Source organism: Bidens hawaiensis, unplaced genomic scaffold (assembly GCF_021521415.1).
Source record: "Bidens hawaiensis isolate Kalapana, Puna unplaced genomic scaffold, B.hawaiensis_p1.1 tig00031452_1, whole genome shotgun sequence".
NCBI lineage: Eukaryota > Viridiplantae > Streptophyta > Magnoliopsida > Asterales > Asteraceae > Bidens > Bidens hawaiensis.
This window is the reverse complement of record NW_027495296.1, coordinates 147603-170049: the sequence shown is the minus strand read 5'-3', so window position 1 is coordinate 170049 and position 22447 is coordinate 147603. Positions and strand designations below refer to the sequence as shown.

Below are 22447 nucleotides of genomic sequence, written 5' to 3'. Positions count from 1 at the left end.
GCTAACCTAATAAGATTAAGTGAATTGCATCTTGAGTTGGACGAGTGATCTTCAAGAGGTTGTAGTACGAAAATAGTGGAAGCAAGATTCGTGACAACCATCACTTTTTAAAATAAACTTATTTTTAATTTTCTCTAAGTAATACTTATTATCATTTATTATTCTACCAGAATACCGTGTTAGAAATCACTTATATCAACCTCTAAACCCATTACTTAATTAGGTTGATTTAAATACGTTAGAACCAACGAGCTCAACCCAATAATATTTGGAGTTTGGGTTAGAGGACTTACAGGGGTGACAAGATAGAGACAATTGTAACAACTCGGGTTTGCAACTAATACTTTGTATCCGTTACTCAACCCGTTTTCATATTCGGGAAATTTTACAAAGAAATATCGCGTTAATCGATTAATTATTATCTTATTTTTATTTGATTATTATATTTAATTATTATCTTTTCGTATTTGAATTCGTTTATGTTTAACCCGATTCGAAATGTAATTCAGATCTTTCGGATTATTTAAATTTTGTATTTATTAGTATTTAACTTGTATAAACTTATTTTATATTTTCTTAACTTTCAAACTCACCAAACAATGCTTAGAAACTTTTAAAATCGCTTAAAATGGCTAAAAATCGCGTTTAGAGAAGTACAAGGACTAATTTTGCCAAATATTTCCTATTTTTGACCAAATTAACGTAACTTAACCTCCAATATGTGTCAATTAATGTTTTAAAACACCCCAATTCCTTTTCTTGTTGTTCAAACAAAAGGCTTGGGTTACACATACACCATGTTGGTTATTCATACACCAGGGTAGCCTATACGAGTCGTATAGGCTCTATACGGCTCGTATAGATGCATAGTCAAGTCATTTTCAAGCATAAGTGTCAGGTTTTATTCTTCTGTATCGTATAGCCCCTATACGGCTCGTATAGGGCTATATGACTCGTATAGGGTCTATTTAACTCGTATAGTTTTTTTTTTCAATTTTAAAATTACAAAATATTAAAAATAACACCCGAGTTGGTTACAAAATAAAAATATACCTAACAACCTACGTACAACATGAGCGTTTCGGGGTAACGACTTTTTAGATGTGGTAATGCAATCCATTTTGGTTGAAACATATATGAGTTATCTAAGCTTGTGAAATATGAGTTATCTAAGCTTTTGGTATTATCTTACAAAACAACACACAAATCTTACATGGTTTAAGAAAGAAAATCCGATACCTAGTCTATACGGGTTGTATACCACCTATACGAGTCGTATAGACCAAAAAAGTAATTAAAAAATCTCTAGTCAAAGTACATGCTGACATGCTGTATATACGAGTCGTATAGACCCTATACGGCTCGTATAGGTCAGACGAGTTACGTAGGCTATACGAGCTAGAAAATCTATACGGCTCGTATAGGGTCTATACGGCTCGTATAGATTGCAAAAAGCTGCCACACTGACATGTTCATACGCAGGTCAATAAGTTAGGGCTGTACGACTCGTATAGGCCCTATACGAGCCCTATAGCCTTATTCCCACACCAGGGGGCTGGTGTATGCATAGCATGACCCCAAACAAAAACTCAAGGTTATTATACTTGATTTCGTCATTTATTGATTATTCAGTTTCCTAAACGGGCTATTTCCTAATAAACAAGCCTTAACCATTAATGTTTAACCAAAACATATTCCTAGACCCTAAAATAATATAGCGTCTCAGCCCCCACCTCTAACGTTCATAATGGTTCATGGTGTTTTCATCAAGAACTTTCATCTTTCGGTTTGACTTTCAAACTTCAAGACCATTTGACTCGTGTTTCCTCATTGTTCCATTCATCTTCCAGGTAAGTTGTCTTCATAAAAAACATTTATTTTTTTCTAACTAACAAAATCCCTCAATCAAATTTACTGATTGATGGGGTTTGTTGATCAATTTTTTTTCGACCCGTTTTAGGGCACAACAGTCAAAATATTTGACTTTCTGATTTCTCTATCTTCTGATTGGAATTAGCTATTGAGCCAGAAGACTTTTATGTTTATTTTTCAATATTGAGTTTACTGGTCAGAACCTGATTTTTGACTCAAAGTTCGGAATCTGAACATTACCAGCTCGCTTAAATCGTCAAATCTCATAACTTGAGTTTTATACATTCGTTTGATCTTTTTTCAGTGGCTATCTTCTCGTTTTTATAGTTTAGTGTCTCAAAGTTCCAGGTATGTTCGTGTCATATTTGTCAGCTCGCTTAAGGTTGACTCGTTCAAAACCTTTATTTCATTGTTTAACTCGCCTGAATATTAAGGTGAGTAATCACTCCCATATTTTACTTGTTTTTAAACGTTTTGAGGACTCATGCGTACCTATTATCAATTTGCATTTTATATCGTATTCTCAATAGAAAACTGTGACCTTTGAATGTGTATCAATTAAATGCTTATATGCTACGTGTTTATTTGTTTATTTTATCGCATTCGGAGAGGTCAATTATAATCACATTATAATATGATCATACAAATGTTGTAGTGTAAAAATCCCGATTCGCATGGGAATTGTTTCACCGACACCCTAATTTATCACATCATGTCGTTGTACCCAACCTTCGAATAACATGACAATGGTTTTACCGACACTCATTATTTGCTCAATGGTTTGATTGTTTATACTCACAAATAACGGTTTTGCTCTTTATTTATATATTATTATATTATTATATTGTGTTCTAAAACTGGTGATCTACTCACTCAACATGTTTTGTTGAAAAAATGTCTATTTTGTACGCATTTGCAAGTTATCAATTGAATTCTTTATAAAGATGAAGATCACGTAGTGATGACCTTTTAGATTAAAACTTATACTAGATTATTTAATTTCGTTTTGTAATTCTCTTTGGATTGTTGTACTTGAATTTTAAATTAACTGATTAGATATTGTCACATTTAAATTGCATGATAGTACCTTGTGAGTTGTGAATCGAAGCTTACGCCCCGAAATTTTCGCCTGAGGTTGGGGTGTGACATACTAAAAGTCTGAAATGTTACAGTTTGGAAGAACCACCAGCGGGAGGCTTGCTGACAGCCTTCCGTTTCTTGTCGAGCAGCTTCTACGTTCTTGTAACATCCTATTTTCGATAAGATTAATAAAGGAAATTTTGTTTATTCAAATAACGTAACGTGAATCAGTTTAGATAAATAAACTATATGATGATGGGCTTGGACTTTAGAAGATGAAGTGGGCCTTAGGTCCATGGGCTTAAGGGAGTATAAATTCCCCTTAAACCCTAATCCTTTCCATTTTTATCCATATCTACACCATTGTCTGCACCATCAAAAACACACACAAACACCATCCTATATCCCGACTCAAGATTCAAAGGCGAAAACCCGAGCTTGTTAGTGCTGGAACGTCGTGACGAGCCAAACCTACACCAAGACCAACTCGTGTTCGTAGATCGACTCGTTTAAGGTACGTTTATAGCTAGAAATCGTTCTTTTGGTCCGGATTCATTTAGATAATCCTAGATCTGTATGAATGTGATAGAAACGAATCAAACGAACTCATTCACAGTGGAATCCATTAAAAACTGATAGGTTAATCGAGGGTCTAAAGACCCGTGTTTCTAAATGAACAAATTGGACTGTTAAAACACGATTTTCTGGATGTTTCATTGATTGGGGTTTATAGGCGCTGGGTATACGAACCCAATGACACCAAATTCGTGTTGTTTCATCGTGAAATGAGGATTAATTGGAGATCTAGTACCTGTTGACTGTTTAGTGTTCTTATCAATTTTGACTTTGACCCTAGAGCCAAAGTTTTGGATAAGTCTAATGATCAATTAGTTATGCCAAACGAATCGCTAGTCATTCGTAAGAAAACCATAGAGAATTGGACACATTCGTGCGCTTCATGACAAATGAGCCCTTAATTCGTTACATATCCATTCGCCAAGAAAGATGACGAATTAGCCTATGTCCAGATAACGAATCAGCCTATGTCAAGATAACGAATTAGCTCACCCAATTCGTTATGATAAGGCAACGAATCAGAATAACGAGTCAAGTCAAGCTCAAATAACGAATCGGAATGACGAACCAGATGATGACAACATGACGAACTAGGATAACGAACCAGACCATGTTAACATAACGAACCAGAGTAATGAATCGGTTAACGAATAAGGCTTAATTCGTTATAGAAAATGAGTTAGAGAATTATATAATAATTTAAAATTTTAATGGAAAATATGTTAAGACAGTTAACGAATCAGCTTAACCTCAGCCAGGGGCTCTGCCCCTTGGACCCCGCTGGGCTGCCGCCCCTAGAACCCCGCTGCCAGGGGCACTGCCCCCGGAACCCCGTTCGTTGAGGGTAATAATTAAACTAGAAAGATGATATTGGTAGTGATAGTTAATTGATACGTGTAATTATTATGCAGTCAGCCGTGCACAGCTAAGGAAAGGAATAGCCGTAAACGGTGAACGTAACCGCATTCAGGTAAGTTTCTAGCCCCATTTCCTTGTTATGTTTTCGGGGCTGTGTGCATACTCGATGTGATAGTTAATACACTTACCTTAAATGGTAAGTGTATGAGAAGTATGATTTATAAGTTAATTAAGTGTATCTTGAATGTGAACGAAAGCTTGTCGGTACGTGAACGATCTTCAGATATTGCACGTATTGACAAGGGAGGTAGGTATATGAATTATGAATGTGTATGAAAGGTATATGTATGACATGTGAGTATGTATGAATGAGTAAAGAATGTATATGTATGTTACGGGTATGTAAAGACAGAATGTACGAAGATGAAGAAGTAAGGGATCAGACCCTAATAATATCTGAGATAGAAAAGGAAGTGATCAGACCCTAATAATATCTGAGATAGAGAGGGCAATATTTATATAGTTTAAAATTAATAAAGTATGAACGTATGTATGAAGTTATGTAATGAAAGTAAACTAGTAAAGTAATTATTTTGTATCAATGGATGCATAATTGAAGGTAAGTGTACGTATTGTATGATGTATGATTAACTAGAACTCACTCAGCGTAGCTGACTTTTAGTATGCACACAGGTGAGTAGGATGAGACAACTGGCTTGAGCGGGGACATATGGTAGAAGAATAAGATTCTGGCATCTAAAGACTCACGATGTTTTATATTTAATGGTTTAATTTTGAAAGACAAGAATGTTTTAAGACATTTTATGAATTATTATTGTAATGTTTATGAAAGTTTAATATTCCGCCTAAAGTTTTAATTAACTCTGATATTTAGAACTGTGTTTATGAGTAAATCCAACGGTCAATGTAGGGCACCGGACGGGGCTTTACAGTTCTGTGTTCACCCACCACGTCAATGTCAGAACATGTGGCCTCACTATCATTCTCTTGGCATCCACCACGTTCTCCATCATCATTATCATCATCATCATCATCATCATCATCATCATCATCGTCATCGTCATCGTCATCATCATCTTCGTCGTCATCATCATCATCATCTCCAATGTCTCCATCACCTTCTTCCTCAGTAGTTTCTTCACTATCATGTTCAGTCCAGTAAACAAACCAAACATAGTACCATGTTCTTGTCCTCGATACTTGTACCCACTTCTACCAACATGCTCCACCATCGCCTTGAGTATGGTTTGTTTCACCATCTTGACATGGTGAGGCTCGATGGGTGGTAATACGTTTCCTACATCATCAAATTTTTCTAGGTACACATGCCTTGGAACATTTAGCATTAAATCAGCCAGGACAGTTGAACAAAGTGTGGATACATCATACAGGTGTTCTTTGAGAGTACGTTAGTTTGCATGCACTTAAAGAACCACATGGAGAAGTTGACTTCCACCTAGTTGGTCAAGAAAGCCATCACCCTGACCCATTCTTTCTTCAACTTATCAAATCCACCTTTCTGCTTAGACAAGCAGCGAGCCACAACAAGAAACTTGAACTTCCAGTACGCAAGCAGATGTCTGTTCTCACAAGTGTTCCAAACAACATCATATCCGATGTTCTTTAGATAACCCTCCAAATCCTTCTTCTGAATGCATTCATAATAATGATGTGAGGCCTCCTTGATGTTCAGGGCTCTTCGAGCAACAGCCATGTGATTGTCAATTTATGTTAAGCTAACTCAAGTGTTATGGAATCCCCATTCTTCACTGTTTTGGCCATTGCCCAAAAATCTTCAACCCAAAAATTGCGAATATACGGGTTAACGAAGATAGCATGCATCAGAGGGCATTCCTGTAGCCCTTTGATCATTGAAGTGAACACCTTGTGCTTCTTCTTCCTCGGAATATCCAGAGGGAAATACATGTTGTGTTGCTATAAGAAAACATGAGGCAAGACATTCGAATTGATCATTGAGTTAGACAAACAAAGATATATATATATATGTGTGTGTGTGTGTGTGTGTGCACAAAATTTTAAAACAAAGAAAACGTAAATCTTAAAAATAAAAACAAAAACAACATAATAAATTAAAATACAAGTCAAGATTAAAATTTTAAGTAAAATAAAAATTAAAAATAAAAATAAACTAGAAACAATCTGGAAACAGTTTTGAAAACTGCCAAGTATAAAAGAACCGAATCGAGTTTAGTTTAAAAGATTCAAGTTGGATACTGTTCGGAAATAAAAAAATCAAAGAGTAAACGAATCGAATCGAGTATAATTTGAATCGAATCGACTTTGGAGATTTGACTTGATTGAAATCAAGTTAGATTAGATTGATTTTACAGAGACTAGATTGGATTTGAGTTATAGTCATTTCAGATCCTTTTAGTCTGTGAAATTTAAAATTTTCCAACTGTGAATGACTCAAATCGAGTTTGAAACAAATTGAATTGAGTTTCAAACGAATCGAATAGATTCTGGAAATCGATTCGAATCGTTTGAAATTAGATTCGATTGGAGTAAAATTCGATTATGAGAAAGCATAGTAGGCTTGGTTATGAAAATGCATTGAAGGCTCAGTTATGGCCAAGCATAGATGACTTGGTTATGAGAAAGCATAAAAGTCTCGGTTATGAGAAAGCATAGAAGGCTCGATTATAAGCTAGAGTAAATGACACGTGATCATGTAAATAATGAATCGCAAAGGATGAATGTGAAATGTAAGGTCATGCAAAAATATTTGTAATTTGTAATTAATTATACCTTGTATTGTATGATTAAAGAAGAATCTGATGATTACATTCACTAGAACTCATTCAGCGTGTAGCACAATTTTAGTATGCATGCATATACTATAGATTATGTGGTGAGCTTGAAGTGCGTACAAGACACCATAACGAAGAGTTCTTTAGAGAAAGAAGTTATTGTGTAAAAGTTTTTAGCTTTTGTTGTATTAAACTGAGTTCATAAATAAATCCAACGTTTGGTAAGGTGCTAGAGTTTGGGGCCTTACAAGAAAATTGGATTAAGGATTTGAATCGAGAAAGATTGTAAATTTTTGTGAGATAAATTTTGGAAAAACAAGGAGTTCATTTATATAATTTGGTAAATTAAGTAATGACTTAATTACATTTTTTTCCTTTAAACATTAAATGTTTGGATTCTATAAAGAGTTTACTTTCACGTACTGTTCTTCATACGACAAAGTGTCTCATTATTAGTTCTTTACACTAACAACCATCTAAAGACCAGGTGTTGGGGAAATTGCACAAAAAATGGGTTATCTTCGGAAAATTTAAGAGTCGTGATCACACTTTCAGATCAAAACTATTTGTTGTTCCAAAATATTTTGACCGGATAAATATCATACTGATTTAAGCCAAAAATTGTGTATGAATTTAAGAGAGTATGATGAACCAGAAGTTACCTATGATCAAAAAAGATTTTTAGGGGTAGGGTTGGATAATACGCTCCTATTTTCACATATAAAATTACTTACGAAATTTAATAACATTAATTTTCTAACAATTTTTCTATAATGTAATATATGTGAAAATAAAAAATTTCCATGCTAACCTGCCAAGGGCGGTAGTTCCATGGAGCGGTAGCCCATTGGACCTGCTACCAGGGGCGCTGTCCCCTACCAGGGGCGTTGTCCCCTGACCTCCGCTAAGGGGATGCTGCCCCCTTGGAAGCCTCATTTCTTAGGGCTAGCTTCACCCCTATGCTCCAATAGAGTTATTAAATTATAATATGATCGAATAAGCGTGCTTCATGCATCATATTTAAATTTATATTACAATTAACTTGATCAATAAGTTATTCCACAATTATATTAAAGTCACTTACACCAGACATATAAGGGAAAAATAATAATTCCACCTCTTTAACTAAAATACCCTTTAAAAATAAAAAACCAATTAAATAAGTTAAAATTCTACTTGGTGGAACCCACCTGTTTTACAATTATATAAAAATAATTAAATTAATGTGAATCCCACCCACCTTCGCACCATCATCTCATCATCTCTCTCTGTCGAACACTTTTTCCCATCACCGCCTGAACACAACCACCACAATCAACTACCATCACTACCATATGTCGACCACCTGATCGCCTTCTCGATTTCTTTTCTTTTTTCGATTTAGGGATTCTAGTCTATAACCATCACCGATTAGGTATAAAATCAGACTAGGAGTGGGGTGGGGAGGGCTTTTCAACTCGTCTTACCGAATATCAGTGGGGTTTGGTGGGTTTTTCCACCCAAACACTGTCACCACACTTTCGATTTGTGTTCTACCATGATCAATATCTACACCCAAACACCACCTCCTCCGGTAACCACCACCATGACCGTCATCCCTTTTGGAAACCAAAACCATGTCTCACTCCACAACCAAGATTCCAAAACCCATTTCCATTATCCATTTATATTACAAATCTTGAAAATTGATGGCGGTGAATTTTGGGATTCATCAACGGCGAAGAAGACAAACGAGGAGAAAAAGAGATTGATTGATCGACTGGCTGTGGTGTATTTTAATATGCTTTGTTTGACGATGGTGATGAAGGCGAAACATGGGGAATGGAACAGATTAGAATTTCTTTAACTGTTATGGTGGTGTTATTCCAGACACGCAAAGCGGGAATGGAACAAATTAGAAGTTCTTTAACTGTTATGGTGATGTTATTCCAGACACGCAAAGCGGCCCACTGATGTGCTCAAAACAGTCAATAAATATTAACTAAATTAATCAAGGAATAAAAACTAGACCTAAGACTCAACTAAATAAAACACCGGCAAGTGAATCGGTCAATTGTACTAAGTTAAGTAAGTCCGGAATATCGAACCCACAGGACTCTATAAATTACGTTAATTAACTAATTAGACTCGACTTACGACACGACTATTTATTAGTAATGTTTTAAGGGGGATTTTAAAACTAATATTAAAATAAGAAAACAAATAAACAAGTAAACGAGAAACAAGCAACCAAACACAAGATCAGAATCAAATAGATAAGGAATCTACCTAGGTAAGAATCTCATGCATCAACAATCATCAAGCAATGGACAAATAACATGATTATGGAAACTGATTTCTAAACGTATTCTTCTAACAAACCCTAAGGACCTTTGACTGAATCAAATGAAATCCCAAAGAACAATTATTAGATTATTAAGCAATCAGTATTATTGATTTCCACAAAGTCATCAATTAGGGTTAATTAATAGTATCTACAGCAAGCAATCTTACGAAACACTAAACCCTAGATAACTTGATAAGCTAACATGACATCATGAACATGGATCAACACAAAAAGCAAGAATATTGTCACTAACTATCCTAGCATGCAATTGACCAAGACACATGAACAACTCATCACCTTACAGCTATTGGAATTTAGCAAAACATTTAAAACCCTAACCAACTATCAACAAGCTTCTATGATCTAATGGGCCCATTTAATCACAATAATCAAAACACCAAGTAATGATTTAAACATAAACCCTAAATCTAAAGAACACAATCAAAAGATAAAAGATCTATGTGAAGCAATAGTTAACAATCAATCAAGATAATAAATACTTATATGCATCATGAAAACAAAATTAAGTCTTTACTATTAAATAACGAAATCCATAATCAAACAATTATCCAAAGCAAGAATCAAGCGTCAAACATGTTCATAAAACCTAGGTAGACATGAAGTCTAGCCTACAAACATTATTAAAAACAATCATAAACAAGTATTAAAAACAAAGAGGAAAGCCATGACAAATAATGAATAAGGAACGAAAGTTAGAGCGATAAAACCCTTTGCGATTGATCCTTGAGCACCCGGATGAAAGAACTCTTGATCCTCCTTGGTTTCTCCTCTAGAGAAGGTGTGGGATGTCTGGAAACTTGAATAATTTCGTTCATAGGGTTTTAGGGTTTATATATATGTTTAAACACCTCCTTCCTAATATAAAATAGGTTAAAACAAGCCTACTAGGCCCACTAGAAGACAAAATAGACATGGTAGCTGATTCTTGAACATTCTGGGCAGCTTTGGGACATGTTGGAATCTACCACATGCTTCTTGAATGGTATGACCTGGTCGCGTAGCTCGAACATGACATTTTCTGACGTTTTTCGACTTTCAGCTCGTTTGTCTTCGTTTTTGCGTACCGGCTTCATCCGAGCTCCGTTTTAGCTGATTCTTTTTCCATTTGACTCGTTTTCTCGCTCTCTTAAACATGGGACCTATCACATACACAAACATGTAATTTAATGTAAGAATAACAAAATAATCGTTAACGTTTAAGCACAAAATAACATAAAAACTATTAGGAAAACATGTGTGTTTTACATCACATCAACATGAAAACAAATCGAAACGCTAAGTGGAACAATCATGTAATCATTAAAGAGCAAAACGTACTTAAACTTCGCATGAAAAGATAGAAAGAATTAAGTAAAACATGCAACACACCAAAAGAGTTAAAACACGATAAATATATAAAACTTGACTCAAAACCTAAATTAATAAAAGATAAACAAAACTCAAACTTAAACGGACTTAAAACTTTAAGGAAACACAACTTTAGACGGGATTTGAGATGTATAAATACATGTATATCAAATATCCCCACACTTACTCTTTTTTCGTCCCTGAAAAAGTCTAATGCAGTTGGATCAGAATCGGAAAATTATAGTCTAACAAACATATAGGTTAATTTTTAAAGCTCAGAAAAACGCAAAAACCGCGATCGCCGATATTGTTGTCCACTTAAACCCATGCCTTAATCTTTCCCAGGACAAATAAGATCCGACAATTTTTTACTCAGTGGATTACACAATTAAGACCCGCTTATTTTCAGCTTTTACCGGACCAGACCACCCCAACTTGACTTAAACCTCAAAATTAGCAGATTTAAAACTTTTGCTGCTCTAACTTTTTAATGAATAGCTAAGACGATCAAGGGTATTGTTTATCCACGTAAGCTTAAGCATCAAAGTCTACCGAGCAGCCATTAGATATGATTAAGGTACAATTATTTTATAGCTAGTGTTCCCCACAACATGGCATACCCCCGTTATCAAGCAATACACCGAACCATTACCATAGGTGAGTATGCAAAATTTCATCGTAGGGCTTACATGTAGCGTGTCCCTTGTGGTCCGTTTCTTAATGGTAATGAGACGCGAGCAAGGGGACCCCACATGGCTAACAGCGTGGATGATCAAGTCTGTAATGCATTTGTGCTTTTGTACTTTTTGTGATCATATTTAAAGGCTTATATGGCAGAAAACTGCGGGTTTGCTCTTTTTATAGCTTTTATTTTAAATATTCACAGCTCCATTTGGAATTGTGAATACCAAGATGAATAATCGGCATACATACCCCTGGTCTCCGGACCCGGGGCATCCCATCAATACAAGATTTAAGGTTATAAAACCATATGCCAATGATGTGTAAAACACTAAAACTAAGCAGTTTAAGATTTATATCACAGGCTACACGGCATACTCTAACGTTAAACCTACCCAAGCATCATATGATAACGTATTCAACTTTTTTAAAATTTATAATATTTCCACTTTTCATACCAAGAATTGAGGCTTGAGTATGGCTGACCTTTCATTACTTATTTTCTACGGACAAAATGTTTTACCCACAAGAGATTTCCGAACCATTTTATCAGATTTGCCCTTTCATTTTCAAGACTGAGCCTACCGAGACATCCCAAGTTAAGTGTGCTTTCTTTTATTTATCTCATATTATTAGTAGTTTGCAAAACCAATTTCCGATAAATATCATCATCTCCCACTTTCACGCAAAAAACTAGATCCAATGGACATTTTTAAACATTTTTCAATTTTTTTTTAAATTTCTTTATTTTTCAAATTTTTTTTTATTTTTCTTAGATTAAAGCAAAAATAAACTACGAATCAGATATCCTATCCCCACACTTAAATTTTGCATTGTCCTCAATGCAAGGATAAGGACGACTCAAAATAAAAATAAAGTCGGACTACAAAAAAAACTAAAAACTTAAAAAAATAATAAAAAAAAGTTAATAAGCTAGATAATGGAAAAGACTTAACTGGTAATATGCGAATGAAATATGATGCCAAAGTCTTCTTCCATGAATGCCCTCCAACTACGAACGTGCTCAACAAATGGTAACTTCTTCTCTCACGAACGTAAGAGGCAAAAAATAAACAAACATATCTAAAAATCTATCTTATCATAATGATAGATATTATGCAATTAAAGTGCTTCAACAACCAATATATAAAAGATAATAATTAGCAGCAAATAATAAATATAAAGTATACGGCTCAGCTGCTCCATCCCCACACTTGTTCGTTTCATTATACTCAACATCGGGGATCTTCTCTCTAGCTCACTCAATCTTCAATCTAGCAAAACTCAAAAACACAAAACAAAGTCGAACTACAAAAACTACATTAGGGACTCAAAGAAAATAAAAATAAAAATAAAAGAAAATAATACAAACTCTACACTTGAGTTTTCACTCAAGAACCCATGCTAAGCGAATCACGTGACGGACCGAGTGGAGCTTCCTCCACCTCGGTAGAACTCCAATGCCCTCAAGGATTCCAAATCATTATCCGACCATCCATCAACCTTTGTCTTTTTCTTTCTAACTCCATGAACCCTCTCAACCTTATGCTTTCCACCACCCCGTTCTCTAAAACACTTTACCATTACCCGAGAACTCGAAACCTTTCGCTCCTTCCCCACACTTAAACTCACCGAACGGGACTCGTCAAGACTTGGATCCATGCCCGAAATAGATGATTCTATCGAGTAAACTGGGTGACATGGATCAATGAGACCGTCTTGACCACTCTGATGCCTCATGGACTTCGCCAAATAAGTGGCACTATCATCACCAGCTCTAAGGGTTATCTTACCTTCAAACACATCAATAATTGCCCTAGCAGTACGTAAAAACGGACGACCCAAAATGATAGGAACTCTCTCGCCGGCCTCCGTATCTAAAACAACAAAATCTGCGGGAAAAACCAAATTATCTACCTTAACAAGCAAATTCTCCACGACACCCCTCGGATACTTAATGGAACGATCGGCTAAAGACAACGTCATACGCGTAGGGGTGAGCTCTCCGAGGCCCAACTTTTCATACAAAGAATATGGTGTTGGTGCATTTTATGACCGTCGCTATGCAATTCTGACCAGCGGAGACGCCATAGGCGAAGTTAGAACAACTTCGCCATAGGCGAAGTTTGAACAATAACTTCGCCTACTGGCCCAAGCCCAAGCCCGCGAAGTTGGTTTTCTATATATATGTGTGTCTTGTTTAGGGTTTAGTATCCAGAAAGTTAGAGTGTTTTGTGTTTCAGTTCAATTGTCTAGAGAGAAACAGAGAGGTAGATTCGTGTGGGACGGCCCGAGGTAGAGCTCGCCTCGGGTCGGACGTTTTTTTTTGTTCGGTTTGTGACGTGTTATGGTTATTATATAAAGTATCTGCAGATTTGTTTATCCCGTTCGTGTGTTTGTTCGTGTGTTTTTTGATGTGTAATCGTGTTCTTCGTCTTCTACACCATTAAACGAGTCTAGGAGGATTCCGCACTCCTAGACCTCGTGCGGATCTCATATCGATCAGCGACGCCCCCTTACAAGTGGTATCAGAGCTTTAGGCTCTTATGCTATGGTTCGAGATCTGCTTTTGGTGTTTCTGGCACGTTTCTGATGCGTTTTTGGCCGAACAGCCGCCGTAGGCGAAGTTATTGGGTTCAGGCGAAGTTGTCGCTATAATTGTAGGGTTTTGGCGAAGTTGACTTTTTAGGCGAAGTTAATGAGGAGCGAAGTTGACTTTTAGGCGAAGTTAATAAGGGGCGAAGTTGACTTTTAGGCGAAGTTGACTTTCAGGCGAAGTTGACTTTTGACGAAGTTAAAAAAAATTACTTAAAAAAATAATAATAAAAAAAAATTGGAGTCTTCGACTGTATGGCCAGGTGTACACGATTATTGTGAGACCGAAAGTGTTGTTCCGGCAACAAGTGAAACTTGGTATCTCTTGGTCATACGTGTGAACAAATACGGGTCAACTCTGGATATGGAGTTGAAGTTGTGAATGGGATATTGATTGAAACTGGATATTGACACATATTTGGGTGTTTTTGGGCAAAGAAATTGTTGTAGAAGTTGACCAACTGAAGAAAGTCAAATTGAACTGAAGGTTTTCGTCATTACTGGATTGCGATCAGAGCATATTATTTATGTTATTTTCAAGGCGTTCAAGAATTGGATCTGTTACGATTTTGGAACAAGTTGGATTTAATCGGGAATTAACTTGTTTATGTTCTTGATCGTTATCCCTGGTGATTGAAGATGCTTCGGATTAATTAATGGTCATGTGTGTTAGATTCTGTCAATGTGGTTTTGTGATGAAATTGATCACTTGATGTTGAGTAGTTGAAGATTGAACCTTATCTTACTATACAATTCCGACATGTTGGTGAAGTTGTGGAGGGAGCCCAACTTCACGTGTTGGTGAAGTTAGAAGAACTTCACGTGATTGGTTGAGATGATCAATTAGGCGCGGGGATGCATGCATGTCAAAGTCCTCGATCGATATAGTCGGAGAAGCTTACACTGAAGGGGAGATCTGATATAGAAGACGCCGGGTGATTGGTAGATTTGTGAAGCTACAAGACTGTTTCAGACACGGCTGGTTGAAGACAGGATGGATGTTGCATGTACATGTGAAGTTCAAGTTTGAAGATCACAGTGCAATCGAGTCCTACAAGAAGAAGCAAACAGAAGATCATCAGTTAAGAGGGAGTCTGTTGGTGCATGTTTTGTAACAAATGATCTTTTGTGTTTGTTAGAATTGAGAGCAACGGTCAAAGGGGAGTCTGTTGGTGCATTTTGTGACCGTCGCTATGCAATTCTGACCAGCGGAGACGCCATAGGCGAAGTTAGAACAACTTCGCCTACTGGCCCAAGCCCAAGCCCGCGAAGTTGGTTTTCTATATATGTGTGTCTTGTTTAGGTTTTAGTATCCAGAAAGTTAGAGTGTTTTGTGTTTCAGTTCAATTGTCTAGAGAGAAACAGAGAGGTAGATTCGTGTGGGATTGCCCGAGGTAGAGCTCACCTCGGGTCGGACCTCGGGTCGGACGTGTTTTGTTTTGTTAGGTTTGTGACGTGTTATGGTTATTATATAAAGTATCTGCAGATTTGTTTATCCCGTTCGTGTGTTTGTTCGTGTGTTTGTTTATGTGTAATCGTGTTCTTCGTCTTCTACACCATTAAACGAGTCTAGGAGGATTCCGCACTCCTAGACCTCGTGCGGATCTCGTATCGATCAGCGACGCCCCGGGGGAACTTACAAAAGCCATAAGGTTTATGCTAGCTCCAAGATCAGCCAATGCTTGACAAGTTGTATCACTTCCGAAAAGACATGGGATGGTAAACACACCTGGGTCGGGTAATTTTTCTGGTACTTTATTAAGAACTACTGCAGAACACTCTCCATTCAGCGGTACAGTCGATAGCTCCTCCAACTTATCCTTTCTTTTAAGAATATCTTTCAAAAACTTGGCGTACTTAGGCATATGCTGGAGGACTTCAACGAACGGGAGGTTAACATTTAATTGGCTAAATATATTAAGAAAATGCCCGTAATCTTTCGTATACTATTGATGCTTTAGACGAGCAGGATACGGGACATAAGAAGGGTTAATGATGTGTGGTGGTAGCCGAACTCCAACCAGCTTCTTTTCAACTAGTGGCTCAATAATTGGTGTTTTAACTTGTGACTTACCCGGAGCCTCTACCTCTATCTCCTCATCTACGAATTCATCGTCCCCATCTTTCTCAATTTCTTTACTAACTACCTCCGGACCAAAAACCCTACTACTACGAGTGGAGATGGCTTTCAATTGAGCAGCCGGATTAGTTTGAGGAATACCCGAAAACTGACCTGGGGGCCTTTCTTTTAAACGACGAGCAATGTCACCAACAGTCCTTTGAATAACGAGAATAGAAGATTGTTGGTTTTTGAAGAGTAAGTCATGCTCGGCGAACTTTTTCTGTGTTGCTTGGTCTCTCTCCAAGATTAGTTTCATCATCTCTTCCAAACGCCCAATTCCACCGTTCGAATCCTACACATTATTTTGAACATTAGTATTATTGGTATTATTATCATTAAAATACTGACCTTGTGCTGGAGCATAAGAATTTTGAAATCCGGGTGGTGCGCCTGACGGACGCCAGTTAGAATTATTCTGATTCGGATTCTTGTAGGTGTTCCAACTCTGATTATTGTTGCTGTAATTGTTGGGAAACCTATTCTGACCAGCGACAAAATCGACCTGTTGATTCATCACCGGGCACTCCAATGTACCATGTCCACCTCTACAAAACTCACACCTGTCCACCTTGGCCTTCAGCTCCTTCACCTCCCGAGTTAGTGATTCCAAAGCAGCTGCCACACTAGTATCCAGATTAACCTGGTGTACACCTCGAGCGGATGAAGATGTACTGCTAACGGGAGTGGAATTCCCGCGATGTGGCACTTTGGCAAGGTCAGATTGAGCGAAGCTCTCAAACATCTCGTTACATTCGGCGACATTCTTCCAAGCCATTAGACTTCCTCCCGCGGCCGTGTCGAACCGAACCTGGGTTTCGTAGTTCAACCCATTGTAGAATTTCTCCATGAGAGCCCATGGTGTGAGACCATTCTGTGAACATCGAGACAGCAAGCTCTGAAAACGCTCCCAAGCATGACAATATTGCTCATCCGGCTCCATGTGAAACGAGTGAATCTGATCGCGAAGAATAGCCGCTTTAGCCGGTGGGAAGTATCTCTTGATAAATGCCGAACGTGGTGCTTCCCACGTAGTGAACGTGTCGGGCGGCTGAGTGTCAAGCCAAGTGGCTGCTTTACCTATAAGTGAAAAAGGAAAAAGATGTAAGAAAATTGCATCTTCAGTAGCACCTTGCAATTTAAAAGTTTTCAAAACGCGGTAAAGTCGGTTAATATGAGCCGGCGCATCCTCTTCATCGTTCCCATGAAACTGATTAGTTTGAACGATGTTGTTCATGACGTATGACGGAATCTGCCACGAGTTGGGATTGTCGATTGCGGGGACAACGATGCATGATTGGTTTCCGGTTAAGCCATCAAAGGCTTGAGCAGCAATTGTCCTATTGTCGGCCATTGGATCTTGACTTCTAGGACTTTCGGGTGGTGAACTGAGAGGAGATGATTTTTGTGATGAACTAGCCTCAGACTTCAACGGAGAAAATCCAAGATTATCTAGCGGCGGTCCTTGTGAACGAAGATGTGGCATAAACCTGAAAAACGCAAAAGACCAAGTGAGTAGACTCGAATACTTAAAAATAACTAAAATAAACTAAAACTTAAATTAGACTCCTACGACTCAAACAAAAATAAAACAAATAGCACTTACGTAGCAATTAAGTCCAATTAACGCAGATAACGCAATTGCCAAGAGTCCCTGGCAACGGCGCCAAAAACTTGATGTGCTCAAAACAGTCAATAAATATTAACTAAATTAAACAAGTATAAAAACTAGACCTAAGACTCAACTAAACAAAACACCGGCAAGTGAACCGGTCAATTGTACTAAGCTCAGTAAATCCGGAATATCGAACCCACAGGACTCTATAAATTACGTTAATTAACTAATTAGACTCGACTTACGACACGACTATTTATGATTAATGTTTTAAGGGGGATTTTAAAACTAATATTAAAATAAGAAAACAAATAAGCAAGTAAACGAGAAACAAGCAACCAAACACAAGATCAGAATCAAATAGAGAAGGAATCTACCTAGGTAAGAATCCCATGCATCAACAATCATCAAGCAATGGACAACTAACATGATTATGGAAACTGATTTCTAAACGTATTCATCTAACAAACCCTAAGGACCTTTGACCGAATCAAATGAAATCCCAAAGAACAATTATTAGATTATTAAGCAATCAGTATTATTGATTTCCGCAAAGTCATCAATTAGGGTTAATTAATAGTATCTACAGTAAGCAATCTTACGAAACACTAAACCCTAGATAACTTGATAAGCTAACATGACATCATGAACATGGATCAACACAATAAGCAAGAATATTGTCACTAACTATCCTAACATGCAATTGACCAAGACACATGAACAACTCCTCACCTTACAGCTATTGGAATTTAGCAAAACATTTAAAACCCTAACCAACTATCAACAAGCTTCTATGATCTAATGGGCCCATTTAATCACAATAATCAAAACACCAAGTAATGATTTAAACATAAACCCTAAATCTAAATAACACAATCAAAAGATAAAAGATCTATGTGAAGCAATAGTTAACAATCAATCAAGATAATAAATACTTATATGCATCATGAAAACAAAATTAAGTCTTTACTATTAAATAACGAAATCCATAATCAAACAATTATCCAAAGCAAGAATCAAGCGTCAAACATGTTCATCAAACCTAGGTAGACATGAAGTCTAGCCTACAAACATTATTAAAAACAATCCTAAACAAGTATTAAAAACAAAGAGGAAAGCCATGACAAATAATGAATAAGGAACGAAAGTTAGAGCGATAAAACCCTTTGCGATTGATCCTTGAACACCCGGATGAAAGAACTCTTGATCCTCCTTGGTTTCTCCTCTAGAGAAGGTGTGGGATGTCTGGAAACTTGAATAATTTCGTTCATAGGGTTTTAGGGTTTATATAGATGTTTAAACACCTCCTTCCTAATATAAAATAGGTTAAAACAAGCCTACTAGGCCCACTAGAAGACAAAATAGACATGGTAGCTGATTCTTGAACATTCTTGGCAGCCTTGGGACATGTTAGAATCGACCACATGCTTCTTGAATGGTATGACCTGGTCGCGTAGCTCGAACATGACATTTTCTGACGTTTTTCGACTTTCAACTCGTTTGTCTTCGTTTTTGTGTTCCGGCTTCATCCGAGCTCCGTTTTAGCTGATTCTTTTTCCATTTGACTCGTTTTCTCGCTCTCTTCAACATGGGATCTATCACATACACAAACATGTAATTTAATGCAAGAATAACAAAATAATCGTTAACGTTTAAGCACAAAATAACATAAAAACTATTAGGAAAACATGTGTGTTTTACATCACATCAACATGAAAACAAATCAAAATGCTAAGTGGAACAATCATGTAATCATTAAAGAGCAAAACGTACTTAAACTTCACATGAAAAGATAGAAAGAATTAAGTAAAACATGCAAGACACCAAAAGAGTTAAAACACGATAAATATATAAAACTTGACTCAAAACCAAAATTAATAAAAGATAAACAAAAATCAAACTTAAACGAACTTAAAACATTAAGGAAACACAACTTTACACGGGATTCGAGATGTATAAATACATGTATATCACCCACACCAGCCCGTCTCAGGCCCATCATTTGAAAGGTAAATCAACCTTACTCGGTGGCAAGGTGATCGACGCTTGGGATCGGTTTCGAACCCATGGTGGTAGTGGAGTGCAACGTGGTGATGGTTTTCGGAGTAGGCGACGGTGATGGTGGGGTAGTGATTATTGGAGGGGGTGACTATGATGGTGGTCGTCGTCGTAAGAGGTGCAGTGATGTTCGTGTATCTAGTGAGAGAGAGAGAGAGAGTAAAATACAGTTATTTATTAGTTTTTAAATAATATTATATTAAATTTAAGTTAGTGTATTAATAATCATAATAAAGAGTTGAAATTACCAATTTACCTCACATGACGGCCACATGTCAGGAGTTAACTAACTTTTTGGAAAGCAAGGGCTAAAAGCGAGACATTTTTTCGTATAAAGGACAATGCATTCAAGTAAACTTTTTAAAGGATCCAATTCATAAATCAACAATATTTAAAGGACAAAATTCGTAATTATGTCTTAATTAATTATTCTTTTTAAAAAAAAATAATCGTTACATACCGATCGCATTTGAAAGAAAAGGAAGGGTTTGAGCTGTCTTTTTGTCAAGGGAATTCCGCACCTAATTCAGCATTGAGTTTGCCGCCGGCGTTGTGGCCAGCTAGGCATCTCACCTCCAAACCGGTGTCCATACCCCAACCTTAGGATACCCAACCTGAAACACAAGAGATTGTATGACCCTCAAATCGAAAACCTCATAGTCATCAATAGTGCCGGATCCAATAATTTTTTTATGGGTTCACCCTTTTTTGTTGTTTAAATTTCGCACAACCAAACGTTAAATTTTCGAGCCATTCGGGTCAGGTCTGAGAATATTATATAATTCGATATCATAAAAAACAATATGTTATTTAAAAAATAAAACTACAAGGCCATTAAAAATGAAAAGAAAAAGAATTACAATCAATGGGTTATGGAAGCGAGATGTGTAAAAAAGTCTGGAAATATCTGGAAGCGAAAACGTTATTTTTTAGCTTTCCAAAACCCCAACTAATAACACTGTGATGCTTTACTAAAAAAAGATTTGGAACTTTAGACATTTCAAGATGAGTTAATGGCCATTTTCGTCCCTTTGGTTTGCTACTTTCGTCACTTCAGTCCAAAATTTGTAATTTTGTCAATTTAGTCCTCATAGTTTTAAATATTAGCCAATTACGTCCCATCCGTCTAACGGCATCCAACTATGCCGTTAGTTTAAGGGTATTTTTGTCTTTCTCCATTTAATTTTGAGTTAATGGTCATCTTATTCCCTGTGGTTTGATATTTTTTCCAATTCAGTCCAAAGTTTGAAAATTGTCAATTTAATGTTCAGTTTAATTCAGTTTTTTTATTTTTTTGTTTATAACCCTGAAGAGCATAATTCAAGCCCAAAACCATCGAGCAACCTCAAATACGGGTATGCATTTACTCTGTTGACAACAGTAATCATACCCCCCCTATATTTAGTTTCTAGACATTTCCTAAAATCTTCTCCATGGTGGAATTCAATGGTAAAGTGGTCAAGGTAATTCCGTGAAACCGAATTGTACAGAAAAAACTAAAAATCGTTTTATTTATTAATGTATAATAGTTGATTACAACCCAGATTTTCGTTATGATATGTTAATCTCTAAACCCTAAATATTATGCATTCATCAAAGAAACGATTTTTAGTTTTTCCGTGCAATTCGGTTTCACGGAATTGCTTTGACCACTTTACCATTGAATTCCACCATGGGGGAGAGTTTAGGAACCGTCTAGAAACTAAATACGAGAGGAGGGGGTATGATTACTGTTGTCGACAGAGTAAAACAAGGACCTGTTTTGGGCTTGGATAATGCTCTCTAGGGTTATAGACAAAAAAAACTGACTTAAATTGACAAAATTTCAAACTTTGGACTGAATTGGCAAAAGTATCAAACCACATGGATGAAAATGACCAATAACTCAAAATAAAAAGGAGAAAGACAAAAATACCCTTAAACTAACGGCATAGCTGGATGACGTTAGACGGATAGGACGTAACTGGCTAATATTTAAAACTAGGGGTGAGCAAATTAACCGTCATAACCGCAAACCGAACCATAACCGACATAACCGAACCAATTTTAACCGATAACCGAGATAACCGATGGGTCTGTTTAATGAATTTTTGAAAACCGCCAAATGTGGGTCGGTTTTGGTTAATGTTAATTCAAAACCCGCCATAACCGAACCGCCCCATTTATGTATATGTTAATCAAAATATAAGGGTTTGGAAATTAGAATTAATGCATGAGCAGAATATTTTTACACTTTTACACTTATTGCCGTTAAAGAAAAAAGTTATCCGGAACTACAAGGATTTAGGCCAATAATAATAATAATATTGGTAATATTGGTTACCCTATTCATTCTAATGTTACATAATTGTCATTCTAAATTTCCGTCTAAATTGTCATTTCAATTATTTAATATGTCAATTAGATATGTATATTTCATAAATTGCAGTAAAAAAAAAAGAAAATATATTTGAATTCTACAATACAATTAGCGACTACTCAGTGTTCACAATCATACGGAAGGATTG

General features: G+C 36.6%; 1 protein-coding gene across 1 annotated transcript in view; it reads left to right on the top strand.

The window, feature by feature from the left end:
• Positions 1–22447, top strand: part of LOC143582101 (uncharacterized) — a 51768-nt gene that overhangs the window by 9968 nt on the left and 19353 nt on the right. The gene's annotated exons all lie outside the window — the stretch shown is intronic.